At 46.8% G+C, this 15,760-nt stretch overlaps 1 protein-coding gene across 4 annotated transcripts in view; it reads left to right on the forward strand.

Annotated features, from left to right (window-relative positions):
- SFR1 (SWI5 dependent homologous recombination repair protein 1) overlaps positions 1-15,760 on the forward strand; it is a 115,583-nt gene that overhangs the window by 40,190 nt on the left and 59,633 nt on the right. The gene's annotated exons all lie outside the window — the stretch shown is intronic.

Below are 15,760 nucleotides of genomic sequence, written 5' to 3' on the forward strand. Positions count from 1 at the left end.
TCAGTAAATTTGGTAAGGTTTTTTAATCTGTTTCCTCTTAGACAAGAGATATATACTGTGGTATTGGACTCGCTGCAAGGCACCAAATAAGAGTCAATGGATGAAAGGTATAATTTGGTCCAACAACATGGAAGAACACTGCTATCCCTGTCACCTGTAACCAATTGCTCGAAGGATATATGATCGGACTTGAAGTCGTATTTACTCACTAACACCCCAACTTTGGAGCAACTTTAGTACATAGAAGCATATAAATAGAGCTTATTACACCTTCTGCTGTTTTTGCCGTAATGCTAACATTATTTGATGAATATTGTGCATCTTTTAATGTGCTTTAATTGCATTCGCTGTCGATCAATCTGCATTGCTCTCTGTAACACCAAATACTGTGTGTATATAAAAAAGAGCATGACTAGGTGTAATGAAGACTATTGGTAAGTATTAAGCGCATAACCACAGCATCTTCTCTTCCTCGTCACAGTCCTACTCATGAAGTATAACCAAACACAATGTCTGTCCCTGAAAGCAAGACTGACCCAGAGATACTGAAAGCCCCAAAGCACCTTTAAGACCAAGAAAGCTAATTTGGCCGTCATGGAAGAGCAGATTGCATTACTGCATTGGCGCAATCTGGAAAGAGTAAGCTGGTATTGATGCTCAAACATGGTAACGAGTAGTCAACGTGGAAGCCTTAGAGATGTTGATCAGAGGAACACTTCTGGCCTGTCCTGTTGACCACTCCAAAACATTCCCGGGAAGGGGAGTGTCTGAAAGGTAATATATGAGTGAGATAGCGTCTTTAAGTCAACAACTAAAGAAAAAGGAGGTCTCTTTGAACACTTGTTGATGCCCCATAAGTCACAAAGAATTGTCTGATGACTGAAACTGATCTATTTTGACCAGGTAAGTAATGGCTTATCAAAAATCCAGCAAAGACAATTGGATCCCATCCTTCTGTGAAAAAGCTGGCAGGACCACCTTTTTGGGAAACATTAAATGTAGAAACCAACTTAGGTCAGTTTAAGGGTCACTGAGTAGGGTGACCGCTTCAGGAGTGATCACCAAGTGAGGAGAGCAGAGAAAGGCTCTTAGCTCCTCAATCCTCCTGGGTGTGATAATCTCCACTAATAAGATAGCTTTCAAGCTAAGGTATACCAAGTCTGCCAAAAGCAGGGGTTCGAACAGAGGAATATGCCGGGCCCAGGGAACTAAGAGAATGTCTCAAAACCGTGCCAGGGATTTGATCCAGGAGCAGACAAAAGAAAAGCTCTTCAGCACCATAGAGATTATAACATCCACTGCATTAGCCTCCATCCACGGGGCTTTGAAAGCTCTAATTTCGGACCACTGATTCATGACATGTGTAATGGTCCAATCCCAATGGAAAAACCCTGCTGCACAAAATTGGTGATATTCGCCGGACCACATTGAAGCCAGAGGATGTGTGCTAATCCAAGACAAGACAGCCAGTGCCAATCATAGCAGTGGAGAGGAAGCCCTGAACAGCTAGGGAGAGGGACAGAGACCCTTCTTCTTGAGGCCCTCCCTTTCATAGTACTGGCCAACAATAGCCAGCTGTTGATCGGCATGCACTCCTTTGAAAGAATTGGAAGAGGAGGAAACCTCGGAAGAAGAAGAGGAGGAAGGGGGACCCAAGTTCTGTTCTCATAGTCCAGTACGTTGTGTTCTTGGGACCTCTTACCTGACTGGATCAGATCCTTCTCATGACCCTGGGGGATCAGTGGAATGGAGGGAAACCTATAAATGCAGAGACCCCCCTCCCCAAATAAAGCTTGTAAAAAACATGTTGCTTGTCGCACCTTAAAAATGTTGCTAGTCATTTGCTTTAGCTTACTGTGTTTAGACCAAGGAGGAGGTGCTAGAGTTAAGCGACACCAATGGCAGTGTGGGCTACCCTATCATCCTGCTCTTGCATATAGACATGACATGTTACTTTTGAAGTGTCATCACAGTGGGCTGCTGGATGGTGGGGGTTGGAAGGGTCTGATGGACTAAAGCATAAACAATGATAGTCAGCCAGGCTGACCCAGTAAATGCAAGTTCATCAACGGACTGTTTCACTGAAGATTACAGCAGCAGTAAGTTTGTTATGCCCTAGGCTTGCAAAGCTGCTCTCATTTTTTGTGCCCCCACATCTGCCTCAATTGCCGCCTCATTAGGTCAACCCATACTGCACACACCCACGGGACAGGCAGTGTGGGCGTAGCAGGGCGTGTTTATTGCTTCTGATTTTAAGTGTTTGATCTTCACGAACCCTAAACTGTAGCCTTACGGTTCAAATCATTTGCTTCTTTATCCTGCTCCTGATGCAATGAAGACCCACCTGATCACTGTAGTAGTGCACCATTGCCTATGCTTTAGTCCATCAGACACTTCCAACCCTCTAGCAGCCTGCTGCGAAAACTCCTTGAAAAGTAACATGTCCTGTCTCTCTGCCAGGACAGGCTAGATTTCCCTAACTTTCCTGGCTCAGTCCACACTGCCATTGTTGCAGCGGCCTCCAGACAATGGTCCAAAGCAACTGGTGAGCAACATTTTGGAGTGAATCTGGAGTCCTCTAACATCACATATAACCTCGACTTGTATCCTGCTTGAGCGGACAGAAACCATTTGCATATTTCTGTGTCATAAATATAAATAAATAACACCTTGGATCATCTTTAAAATAGTCCTTACACTTTTCTCCTAAAAAAGTGTATTTTTCAAGTGTATGTTTCAACATGATTTATTCATCTTTGGCTGAATACTTGACGCACTCTACTGAATACTAAATATGCTATTCGATACAAAATATGAGGCTCCAGACACGAGCTTCTTGGTCAACCAACAGCATGGAACAAAGTCAAGCGCAACATAAGCTGGATGGTCTTTCCGCAGTTACCCTACAGCCTTGATCTTTCCTTATGCCTTCCTGCAAAACGAGTGAACATTTTCTAACTTGGCACAATAGTTTACTAAAATAAATCAAACTTTTAGCCCAAATGTTTTCAAAATATTACCTTCAAAATGTTGTCTCGGGTCATTAGGTGTCCCAAAATAAATGTAAATAAATGATACATGGATCGAAATAAAGATTTGAAGAGCAGGTGCGAAAGGCAGCTCCTGGGTTTCAGCCATTACCCAGTAAGGAGGAGCTACCGCTGGGGAACGAAGAGCTACTGCAAAACATCCTGCAACCTAGCCTTCATGAATTTAAAACTAGAACTCTTTGTCCATTTATGCTTTACGTGTCTTCTAGATGAATGCTCTGTTTCACATGTTACAGCAACACTGAATATTACAAAGGTATGTTTGTAGAAGACTAGTAAGCCTTGGGAGTCAAATGTTGCTCCTAGTAGCTGTTGGTGTCAAGATAACCAGGTTTTTCTATTGTAAGGGTGCAGAAGGAGGAGACTGACACACAGGTGGCATTGTGATTGTTAGACTTTTTTATTTGCTATGAAAATAAAGAGAACCTACCTCCCCCTACATCTGAGGGGTTTCCCTGCCTCAACTAAAGTGTTAATGGATCTGTCAGGATGTCTTAGTAACTAAGTCTTCTGCCCTGTGTCAAAATGTCCCAATCTCTGTCCCTTACACCTATAACTAAACAATTGTACCAAAGTTCTTGATCTAGAAGGATAACTCCCTCCTCCTGGACTAGGTAGCACAGTTCTGGTTGAAGGTTCTCCACCAGGGGGAATGGCACACTTAATAACTTCCCATGGTTTTAGTGTTTTATTAACAAACAAAAGGTTTGCAGGTCCTCTAACACTCTGTATCAGAGTGAGAATGACTCCCTTCCCCTGGGTTACTGGTGTGATCCTCCTGGCAGGTTCAATTGCCAGGAGGATGATTCCCTTATTCAGCTTTGCTTTCCCAGTTCACAACACCAGAGGGAATGTCTCCCCTCCCATGGCCTTTCTTAGACTCTACTTTACAATTCACAACACAACTGGGAATTACTCCCTTCCCCTGGCCTTGCTCAGCACACTTCACAACACTGTGGGGGGCGGTATGACTCCCGTCCTCTGGCTTTTCACAGCACGCTTCTCAACACCAGGGGGAATGATTCCCCTCCCCTGGCCTTTCACATAAAGCAAATAACCAATTGTGATGAAGGTCCCAGACCCAGGATTCTCTTCTTCCACCAGGAGTACTTGGTATACTCTCCTGCCAAGTACAACGATGCAGGGAATGGTTTGCAATCGCTTTTTCTTGTGGGTGCGGGTCCCAGACCCGTACTTCTCTGTGACTTGGTTTTTGACAGACCTGGTTCACTCTCCTGCCAGATACGGCCACAAAAAAACTGACTTGCAATCTGCTTTCTCTTACTGTCTGCTTCAACAATGGTTTGCGACCAACCACTGTGCTGAGGAGGATGACTCTTTATGCACTCTCTATAATGGTTATCTTCAGTAGTGGTATGCGACCTACCACTGTGCTGAGGAAGATGAGTCCTGAAGCACTCTTTCTTTTTTCACTGTGGCTGTCACACCCGGTCCCCAACCCTGGACTTTCTCGTTCTCATGTTACCTCTTTCTCAGTGGCTCTTCTCCGGTTTTTGATGGGTCTGTGGGTCTTCATTCGCACTGTCTCTTTCTGTTTGTTTTTGGTGCTCTTCTGCGCGGCTCTGCTGCAGGATGCTGCTGGCAGCCACAGAGTTCTTCTGTTGCCATTTGGTCCACCCGCTTCGGCTTACGCTTCCAGCTCGCAGTTGTTCTGGAATCGTTCCATGCCACTGGACCAAGGATTCCCCTCTCCAGTCTCTGGAATTGGGGAGCCGATTTGCTTGCTGCTTCCTTGGCATCCTTTCGTTGAACTTCCCGGACTGGACTGCCTCTCCTGATGGTTGGCTGGCTCTCTTGATGTAGTCCTTTGTCTATGTTTATATTGGCTGATTGTCATTCTGTTTTAAGTCCCTTTTCAATGTCTTTGGCCTTTCAATCTTTATTCCTCTGTGCCTCATCCTCGTCCCAGTACTTCTGTCATCACTCTCTCTTGGGTAGTCTGTGTTTTTCCTCGTCTTGGTGTAAGTCAGTTCTATGGGCCTACATAGGTTGGTTAGGTATATGACTGGGGTTTACAAAGTGATGAGGTGTATAGGGTGTTGGGTATTATACTCTGTCTTCCTTAGATATTTGTCCTTGTGCCTAGAGGGGGAGTCTCTTGAGATGAGATCCTCCCACTGAGTACCACCCCAAGGGGGACTATCGGGTATCTGCCTCACCTCCCTCGCCTCATGGGAAGGGGTTCCCCCTTGGGAAGAATTGACGACATCCAAGAATTCATCACTCTATCCTACAAGCAGGAGCTATACATTTCCCTGCGGCTTGCACCCCAATACCTTTTTTAAATCTGTTCATATTAGAAGTTGTCTTTTCATGAGGAATTCCATTGAACTGAGCACTGCAGCTCCCATGGGAGCACTGTCTGAACACGCAGGGAATCAGTTCAGCAGTAAGTGGTATCCGCTTTGCAAGGCAATTGTTGGGCCACATGCTAACCTCTTATTACAGTGCCTAGCACTGACTTACCCTCCACGTTGTGTTTGAACTTAAGGCCTATCTCCTAATGTCTGCACTGATCCTCTGAGTGAACCACTCACTGTACCAGCAGCAACCCCATTTCACTGTGTTTCACTTCAGGGACGTTGGTAGGTATAAGAAGAATTTGGCAGCATTACTAGCACGATTGATGAAGCTGGGAGGCTCCTTTGCACGGCACATGCTTAAAAACATTTTCATGTCTTAAATTCTGGCTTTCTCCTAGACTCGGAGACCTAAATGGCACCTCATCCAACCTAATGTTCACCACTTGAATCCAAGGCTAGCTAACGACGTCCAGAAAATTCAGCGGTTAACAAGGCTTACACTAAGACATGCTTAACAGTTACCTTTTTCCATAGTCTGTTATGGAAGCTTTCAACAGTAATTAAAAACGGTTTCCACACCGAAGCGAAATAAGCCTTCCTACCTTATGGGATACACAATCCATTATCAAAATAAAGGAAAACTAAACAGTTAAATCATCTCAAGAGAACTCCATGTTACTATTTCATCATCAAAAAAAGTATTTTATTAAACATATGTGCACTCAAACATCAACAATGTATGATAAATATACAATTAATAAAAACATACAATAGAAAAATATTTCATCTCTAAATTACACACACACATTAAAACCAGAAAAGGTGTCACTTTTCACTGTTATTCTCAGGTATTTTGAGTATGATACACGCAATGTACAAATCCTTGCCCGTTCTCTCGCCCAACTTGTCCAAGTTTCTGTCCTTCAAGCTCTATTCCGCTGGACATTAATCAGGGGCTGATAAACTTAGTATGTGTATTATGCTTGACTGTTCAGTGCATCCTGCTGTTTTCATAGTCCCTTGAAGTACATAAAACAAATATACTCTGTTACCAAGTCTATAAATGACTTTCCTGTTACTATAAATTCCCTTAGCATCATGATATGGGAATTGATTATTCCATATCTTAGCGTTGAGCCTTTGTCATGGTCATATTCCCCAGAACACAAAAACCACACCATCTAGTGATGGGGGGAAATGGGTCACTTGACTCCCTTATGTCCCTTTGGGACCCATAAACACAGGGGCCCTGGCTGGACTCAGTCCTGGAGCCTTTGGCGCCAGGCACATATAGAGATGTGAGCAGGAACACTTTATTTCAGTGCAGGAGTGCTTTTATTTTACTAGAACTTTCCAGGAGCTGGAAGCCTTTATTCCAGTGAACATCCTCATGTGCTTCCTCATCGGGTGTGGCTCCCTAGGCCAGGTCTTCATGTGCTGACTCATCGGGTGTGGCAGGCAGGCTGAACCTGGTGGGCGTGGCTTCAGAAGCTCAGCTATATAAGCTGCTCCATCCTTAAGGCCGGTGCTTCGCGTTACTGTGCACTCGCGTGCAACGTGATACTCGCCGCCGCTTGGACCAGTTTACTTATCTTTTTGAAACCAGGCGTTCTCCTGCATACTCACCTCCAGGAAACCGGTGCTTCATCTGCAGACCTTTCCTGACATCCATTGATCTTGATCCTGACGCCGCAGCACCGCACTCCGCATCCACAAACTCTGACCCTGTGAAGAAGAAGAAAGACAAGGTTAGAACATCCGTCCTAGGGGCGTGCCGCATTTGAACCCCACGCGCCCCCTAGTTAACAATTTACCAGCTACTGTAGCTCTGCAGCTTCGTTCCTCATTCCCTCCAGCTGCTGCTTCGAGCTCCGCAGCTTCTGCCGGGCCGGCAACATCACCTGCAAGGGAAGAAAGCAAAAGAGCAAACGTCAAAAGTGGAACGGACAGCAATACAAGACAACAAACTTTACAATACAACAAAAACAGACGAAAAAAGACAAACGCAAACCGGAACACTTACCTGAAGTATAGTGGCTTAGTCGCAGCAGGACTGGACTACCACGTGCAAGGGACAAGTGAAGGAACTCGGTCCAGATCACACAAGCGCCCCTGCCAGAAGCAGCAGGATGGAGTGCTCGCCAAAACTAATCAACGGGTGAGCTTTCCAGGGACAGCACATCCCATGGCTACCACGGTTTGGGAGAAGGGGTCTGGAAGGGGATCAGGCGCACAAGCTGGCATACTCACACGCCATATTCTCCACGCAGGAGCCGTCCCGAGTAGCATCACCTATTACCACCAGTCGCCACATAAGCACAGAGGTCGAAGTCGGACCCGAGCGACCTCACCCCCGGGAGGGCTGCAACCATGCCCCAACGCCTCAACTGAGACCAGATGAGCGTAACCATCTTGGACCTCTCTTATAGACCACCACTTAAAATGTAGATCATGCTCCCAACTTCACTAATGGTGCGTGCTTTAAATACACCATCTCGCTATTCTGCAAAACAGAGAAACCCAATCCCGAATACTCCATTATACTCCATGTGCAATGTCACCTTTAAGTAAAAGACCACGCACCCTTTTGCTAGATCTCAATAGCCCTGGACTTTTAAGGGATGGATCCCTCCTATTCACAATGCTTTCGTAAGCAATCTAAGAACACAAATCGGGGCAGGAGTTAAAAGGAGAACTGATGTTATAATCCATTATTGTCTCCCTAGTCTCCACCTCTAAGGTGTTGGAGGATGTAAGTTTGTAATCACCCGCACGGGCCCCTCAATTGCTGTCTTCTCCACACGCGAGCCGGAAATTAAAATGGCCGCCGCCATACCTTTGGTGGTGTAGGATGACGTCACTACGATTTAGCGTTTGGGCGTATACTCGATTCACGAGTGTCCCTCCATCTTGGAGTGGCTACCGTGGGGGCGTGGATATGTAAAAAGCCCTGCCATGTTTCATTTTGTGAGAATGAAGTCTCCCTCCTTAACTATGAGCTAATGGGCGATCCAAATGTTCGTTGTCTGTCATTGGGAAATGTGAGGGAGATTGGTAAGAATGACCCAATGGGATGAGTTGATCCAAATCCGTAAAAGGGTAATGCGTACAAAACTACATGCAGTAATCCTGTTGGAATATCTGAAAAACCAAGCATTGCCACATGGACTTATTGTGCGCAATGAACCAAGACTTTTTCTAGATAACCATGATTTCAAATTGAATTGAGTTATATTGCCAACAAATGTGGCGGGGATTGGCTTATTTTGATCATCGAAACTGCACAAGAGGCATCTAAGAAAATTGAAATTGGTCTGAACACATTACAGGAAGAAATAACTTTGTGTATGCATTCAAATCTAAATTCGAAGCGCAAATTAAGGAAATTAATGCGTTTTAAAGTAGATAGCACGAATGAGAGAGTGAAGAGGATGAGAAGACTTATCCAATTATAATCATGAAAGAGGTTTTGCCTACACTAAAAAAGATTATACATTTGGTGGGATCTGGGAAGGATAAACAAAATAGACGTGTGCACTTCAGAAACCAGTCCTATAGTTCCAGTGACAATGGAGGGATTGAAAATGATGAGAGTATTAGACCAAGCAAAAGTGGGACAAATGGTGAGAATGAGAGCCATAAGAAAAGGGGAAGAGGAGCCAGGGTCAGTTCCAATGGCAAAGACATCCTGTTTTAGGCCGAGGGAACAGCCAGAGAGAGTGGGAACCAGAACGGATGCAAACTCGCAGTTGCAAACAATGGTAGTTAACCTGTCCCGCTATGCGTTGTGAGAGTTGGAAGAATATACTCTCAACAAAGGCCTCAATTGTGTGATCTCCAAGCATCATAATGCTTTTGAATTTAGAGCAGGGTTTCAGAAATGTATGTGCCTGGTTCACCTTAAAGAATTCTTTGCTAATGCCCCTGTGAGTGAATCAGATAACTTTAACTTTTTATAATCGAGTATACGCCCCAACGCTAAAACGCAGTGATGTAATCACTCACCGCCAAAGGTATTTCAATGGCGGTGGCCATTTTGTTTTGGTGCTCGCGTGGGGAAGAGAAGACCTCAATTGAGGGGCCTGTGCTTGGTGATTACAAAGTAAGAAAATATACTTCCGTCCTCTAACACCTTAGAGGTGGCGACTAAGGAGCCAATAATGGATTACAACATTGGTTCTCATTTTTAACTCCTGCCCTTATTTGTGTCCTTAGATTGCTTACGAAAGCATTGAGAATAGGAGGAATCCATCTCTTAAGAGTCAAGAGCTAAAGAGATCTAGCACTGGGAGGTAAGCCCTTATGAATTTGTCACTAAGGGTGCGTGGTCTTTTACTTAAAGGTGACATTGCACATGAAGTTTAATAGAGTAATCGGGATTGGGTTTCTCTGTTGTTTTTCAGAATAGCGAGATGGTGTATTTAAAGCACACACCACTAGTGAAGGTGGGAGCGTGATCTACATTTAAAGTTGAAGGTCGTCTCTCTAAGAGAGGTCCAAGACTCACCAGTAAGATGTGGAATAATCAATTCCCATATGATGCTAAGGCAATTTATAGTAACAGGAAAGTAATCTATAGATTTAGTAACAGAGTAGATTTGTTTTATGTTTTCAAGGGACTACGAAAAGAGTAGGATGCACTGAACAGTCAAGCATAACACACGTACTAAGTTTATCAGCCCCTGATGAATGTCCAGCGGAATAGAGCTTGACAGAAACTTGGACAAGTTGGTCGAGTGAATGGGCGAGGATTTGCACATTGCGTGTATCATGCTCAAAATACCTAAGAAGAACACAGTGCAAAGTGACACTTTTTCTGGTTTTAATGTGTGTGTAACTTTGAGATTAAATGTTTTTCGATTGTATGTTTTTATTGTATATTTATCATACGTTGTTGATGTTTGAGTACATATATGTTTAATAAAATCCATTTTCTGATGACGAAATAGTAACATGGTGTTCCCTTGAGATGATCGAGCTGTGTAGTTTTCCGTTAGCTTTCAGACACTATGGACTAGTTGTATGGGCAGTAATGCAGGGGGGTGAGCACAAATGGGTCTGCACTTGTTTAATTTTGATTCTTTGTCTTGTTTTCAGTAGAGATGCTGCCCACTTCATGTCTGACTGATGCACAGTGTTTGTCAGCCTAGAAGTGAACTGGACTTTCGCAGCACCACACTGGTTTATGCAGGTACAGTCTGTCTGCACTTTTGACCATGTGTTGGAGGGCCATCATAAGGTGGATGCAGGCTATGAGGGTCCCCGCTCACCAGCGGTGGCCCCTAGGGTTTGTACTGTTGGCCCTTACTGCCTGTCTGCCAAAGGCATGGCAGGACAAGTGCAATTTGTAGAGTACTAGTTTGGTCTAATCGGTATGCTGCTCTGTCCGCACTGCATTTGCATGTGACTCTTCCTAAAGAAATGGGTTCTGCCTGCCTGACACCTACGAATATTCTGTTTATTGAATGGACGTTTTGACCCTTTCTGTAACATCTGTATGCGTGGTTCACCTGAAAACCAACACGGTGTGACATTGATTTGGACCAGTTAATTTAGTCAGTGAATCATATGTCTGTACCTTATGTACATGGAGTCTGTCTGCGACACAAAATCCTGGTAAAATACCATAAAGAAAAGCCCCATAGGAAACAACCATGGACCTATAAAAACATCTGAGAAGATCCCCATTGTCCCTTCTCTCCTCTCCCCGCCCCGCAGGACTACTGACTCTCTTATTCGTTTCCAGCCTGAATAGGGCAGCACTTGGACATGATAATGAAGAGAAATCAGCAAACTTGCATTGCAGCTGTGAAGCACTTAGATGAAACATTCAGGCAAAAAATGTTCATTGGAACGAAGCGACCATTTCAACAACAAACTCGGGCAGAATGCAGGCAATGGGGGGGGAAAAAATTCTGGACTGGTCAGCAGAATATTTTCAAATGAGGTGGAGAGGCAGTTGGGCTCCAGCTACACACATTTGTCATAAATGGGCATGGGCAAACTGATTTGGGGTGAACTCCAAACTCCCAAATTGCAGGGAGACCTAAAAGGTTGGTTCACCAGTTGAAACGGTTGTAGATATGGGTGTTAAGTTCAGTGGAGTGCAGACAAAAGACACTTATCAGTTTTAAGCCTAATTCCAAGCAAGTGTTCAGTTTGGCAGTCGGTCTAAGCAGGGACGGGCATCAAGTCTTCATGTACACTTTTTGAAAGACTACAACAGGCTGGATGCACAGTTTTAAAAGACACAGGAAACAGAATGGAAACAGAATGGAAACTTGTAATAAGCCTTGAAACTCAATGTTTTTCAGAGCACATTTTAAAATCATGGCAACAGGAACCAGAAGTATTTTGGAGAAAATATTCTAAAGAAAACCGGAAGAAAGCTGTGCCTGCTCTCTGCACATAGCACAGCTTCTTAGCGCACACAACTGGTGGAAAATGATCAGATGCTTAAGCATACTGTGTAGGTTAGTAGGCACACCGTTGGCAAGTGAAAGCACACTTTCAATGGCTTTTATCCACGGTAGTATAGCTTCTCAGGGCCTCGGTCTCACCACCGAATGCTCGGCACGCTCCTGATCCTTGTACCTGTGCCTCTGTCCAAATACTGCGCTTTCTGCGCCACAAGCGCTACCAATTAATTTCGCTTGCATTTTCTGATTTTTGTCTGTTTGTGTTCAGTGTTAATTTCGGCGCTGCACACCTCTCCTCGCTCCCCAGCCCATGACCCCAACACTTTCCTGGTTTCCTCCCTGCACCAGCCAGACACCCCATCCCGACCAATCAACACGTGATTGGTCCTGTGTCGCCATTTAAGGATATCACCTCCTTCGGCTAAGGACAGCTCTTACAGAAGCAGCTCCAGATTGTGTTTGTCAGTGAAGCCAGGAGTGACTGACCAGGTAAGTGTGGTTTGGACAGGGGTACAGCCATAACCTGGGCATTTGTTAATCTTTGTACCAACACACTTACTCATTCTAATCGCCCCTTCGGTAGCCCACCCAGAAAAGGTGCAGAATGATACATGTTTTCTTTGTTAGCGTAAAAAAGGCAGCAGATTTATTTTCACGACATGATAAACTCAAAGCACTGCAAACAAACTTTTGTGAAAATAGCTCTGAAGGTGCGGCGACTGCTGTGTCCAAACCTTGCTTCCCCTTTCCGAACCAAGCCCACAGTAGGCTAGAGCTCCCCCAACCCTTCTTGTCTGAGCCCCTCCTGCCCTTGGAGGTGTTCCTGGGCTGGGGGAGTGCCGTTTAGTCGGGGGAAGCAGAGCCCTTACTGCTACCTCCAGCGCCCCTGCCGATTAGGCCCCCAAGAAGCGCTGGTCCCGAGAAGAGTGAAAACCTTTCCAGCTTTCCAACGGCTCATTCGGAGTCTGTATCTTGCCACTGGTCGCCAAAACACTGCCACGCCAGAGGTGGGTCCACGACCACCGTGGCTCCCCCCTTTCCTACTTCATAATTCCAGCAGCTTTGTGCACAAATTCCCGTAAAACGGATCCATGCCCGATGATGACAAATGCACTCCATCCTTGAAATAGTATTCCGGGGACTTCAAATTAATCAAGCCGTACCTGATCTGGGGAAAACCTCTGCCCCTGCTAAATTTCCCCATTGCCCCATTCAACTTCCTCCTAGACTTTTCCACCGCTGAATGGCTTTTAGCGCCCCTCCATTGCTGCCTTGGAATGATCTCAGACCACAAGATCTCGGTCTTGCCCAGCTGCAAGGACAACTCCTGCAATGAGAACATAATCTCCCTCATCAAAGCCCCCCCTTGTCAAATCATTGCCGCATAGGTGGATAATCGGGACGTCACGCCTGTGCTGCTTACCAAGCAATTTGTTGATGTGCCCTTGCAGCTGCGCCCATCTCATTCCGGGCACCCTGTGCCACCAAATCTGGTTCTTGCCGGCGGTCAATTCCTCTCTGCCGTCCATCTGGCCCCGGCCCTAGACACAAATGAATGCCCCACTACCCACAGGGAGCGTCTCCTCCTTGGGGCTGCTGCTGGTTGGAAGGAGATGAGAATGAGGTCATTAACACTACATTTTGTCCGGCCTTATGTACCTCTTAAAACATCCTGACTTCCATCCCCCAATTCTGATGATTGCTTCCAGACTAGTGCCTACCTCAGCCGCTGATGTGGCTGCCCCTATCCTGAAGGAGTATGTACCAAACACACCTCCAGTTGCCCCCATACCTACCAATGCCATGTCCATGACCCTCCTGAACTGGAAACGGCTTAAGGCCGACCCGTCCCCATGCAAGAATAGGGGGGACCCTGCACCCGCCTGGAAGAACGTGATTCCAGCCACCTGATCCGGAAAGAAGAAGAGGGAGCTGCGGTTCCTGAAGCGGGCAAGTGCCTGCCCGGAGGAAGAGCTGCGGTGCGTGTGCCTTTGTGGCCGCCGTGAGGTAGCAGTGTCGCAGGAAAGAGGAGAAGCAGTCCGGAGTAGTGCCAGAAGCGGCGGGAGGTTTTGCTGAGGGACGAGTGGCGAGGACGGTGCAGCGGGGAAGAAGGTGAATGAGCGAGCAGGAGGCGCCTGCGGGCCACTGCGTGGCGGAATTACTTTGTTTATTTTCCCGGCCCGCTGCTGGGTGAAAGAATTGTTGCCGCGACCGGCCGACATTGAAGCCTCAGACCCAGGCCGCATTTGGGGGTGAAACAGTAGTGCAAATTGGCGAGCGGCTCCGACACACCGGGAGTCTGACTCACAGGTCTGGCAAAACTTTTTAACATTAAACTCTCCGCCTAGGCCTCAGCGAGGTGAAAGTTGGACAAAGCGCGCGCTGTAGCAAGTTGATCTGTGCATTACAGCGGTACGTGTGACTGAAGCGGGGAAAACACTATTGTTTCATTGCACAGCGACTGGTGGAGACAGGTTGGGAGAGGCGCCCAAACCTCCAAAGCACCAGAAAGAGCATGCATGGGAATCCGGCCCACGTGTTATGCAGCATTTTGCCGCTGCAGCTCAGGGGTACAGTATAGGCGCTTTGAAGTTAACCCTTGTGATAATCCTTTGTGTGCAGTGCATGTGCCTGGAGGCTGCTGCCAGACACAAGGCGTTGCTGTGCTGCTGCATCAAGTCAGGAGCTAGCAAAGCAAGCATTTGCTTGTAATCAAGGACACAGCAAGTCAAAGTAATCGGAGCATCACCTTTGCAGTGCATGTGCCTGAAGGATGCTGCTAAAGGAAATCTTCTGCAGTGCCAGCAGGCCGCTGCAACACAGAATGGTCACTCAGGCTCAGGGCGCACTTGGGTCCTGCTGCCCGGATAAGGATCTGGAGCAGTTTGTATTGATGGCACGAATGGCAGCTGCCAAGCATGGGCCAAATTGGTTGCACATGGTGGCTACACAGCTGGACGATGAAGCTGCTGGACCTAACCAAAGGGCAGAGTCACCATTATTGTTCCCTAACTTTACAGCTGAGGAGGCCATGCACCAGATCCGGGCCATAGAAGATGAGGAAGAAAGCGGGACTGGCGAGGAGGAGGAACCTGCTACAAAGAGGAAGAGGACTCTGACCGCTAAGGCCAAAGCCAGTAGGCAGCAGACGGAGGCTGCCAAGAAGCAGAAAGCAACAGTGGCTATGGGCAGGGGAGAGAGCAGGAGCCTGTGGCCAATCCGGCGCCCTTACCTGCAGAGGCTCCAGGATTGGCGGCAGTGCACCCAGCGCGCCTGTGGCCAACTTGGCGGTGGTGGCAACAGAGGGACCTGCATCCTTGGAGCAGGTTAAAAGTATGTTCATCCAGTGCTTGCAAGCATGGGGAAATGGGGGGAAATGGTCAAATGTTGTGCCGGAATGTAAATGCTTTAATCCGGTGGGGAGGAATGCAGAGGTCCTGCACCAGCAAGGTGAGTATCAGAGGCTTGGGGATTTGGGGGGGGTGACAAGTTCTAGGGGCCCGAGCCAAGCCCCCCCCCCCCACCCCCCTACACCCAGGAATACACCGCCGGGTGGGGTTAACTAGGTACAGCAAGTGGTAGCAACACCAACAGGCCTCCAAAGTCAGGGGATGGTGTGGGGTAATCAAGCAGCCACACTATCCAGGGAAACCCCTACGCGGCGGTGTCAGTTGCTACAGCCGATAGCAACGTCAGCATCCAGCCAGGGGATGTCACGCAGTATGGGAGGGCGATGCCGGGCTTTGCCCCAGTGCGGGTAACGAGGAACTCCTTGGTATGGCACATTCCTTTGGCCTACAAGGAGAGGATTTGGCAGAAGGAGTTTTTTGAGATCTTCTGCTTATTAGACATGGAGCCTGTGGGGATGGGCTTGCGTGAATTGTCTGAGAAAGAGAAGGACAGGGAAAAGCCCAAGGTAGAGGAGACCATCCATAATTGGTTGGCGGCTTTCAGGATGCTGGCCTCC

This window comes from Ambystoma mexicanum, chromosome 8, assembly GCF_040938575.1.
Source record: "Ambystoma mexicanum isolate Mex_15411 chromosome 8, UKY_AmexF1_1, whole genome shotgun sequence".
NCBI classification, from domain to species: Eukaryota; Metazoa; Chordata; class Amphibia; order Caudata; family Ambystomatidae; genus Ambystoma; species Ambystoma mexicanum.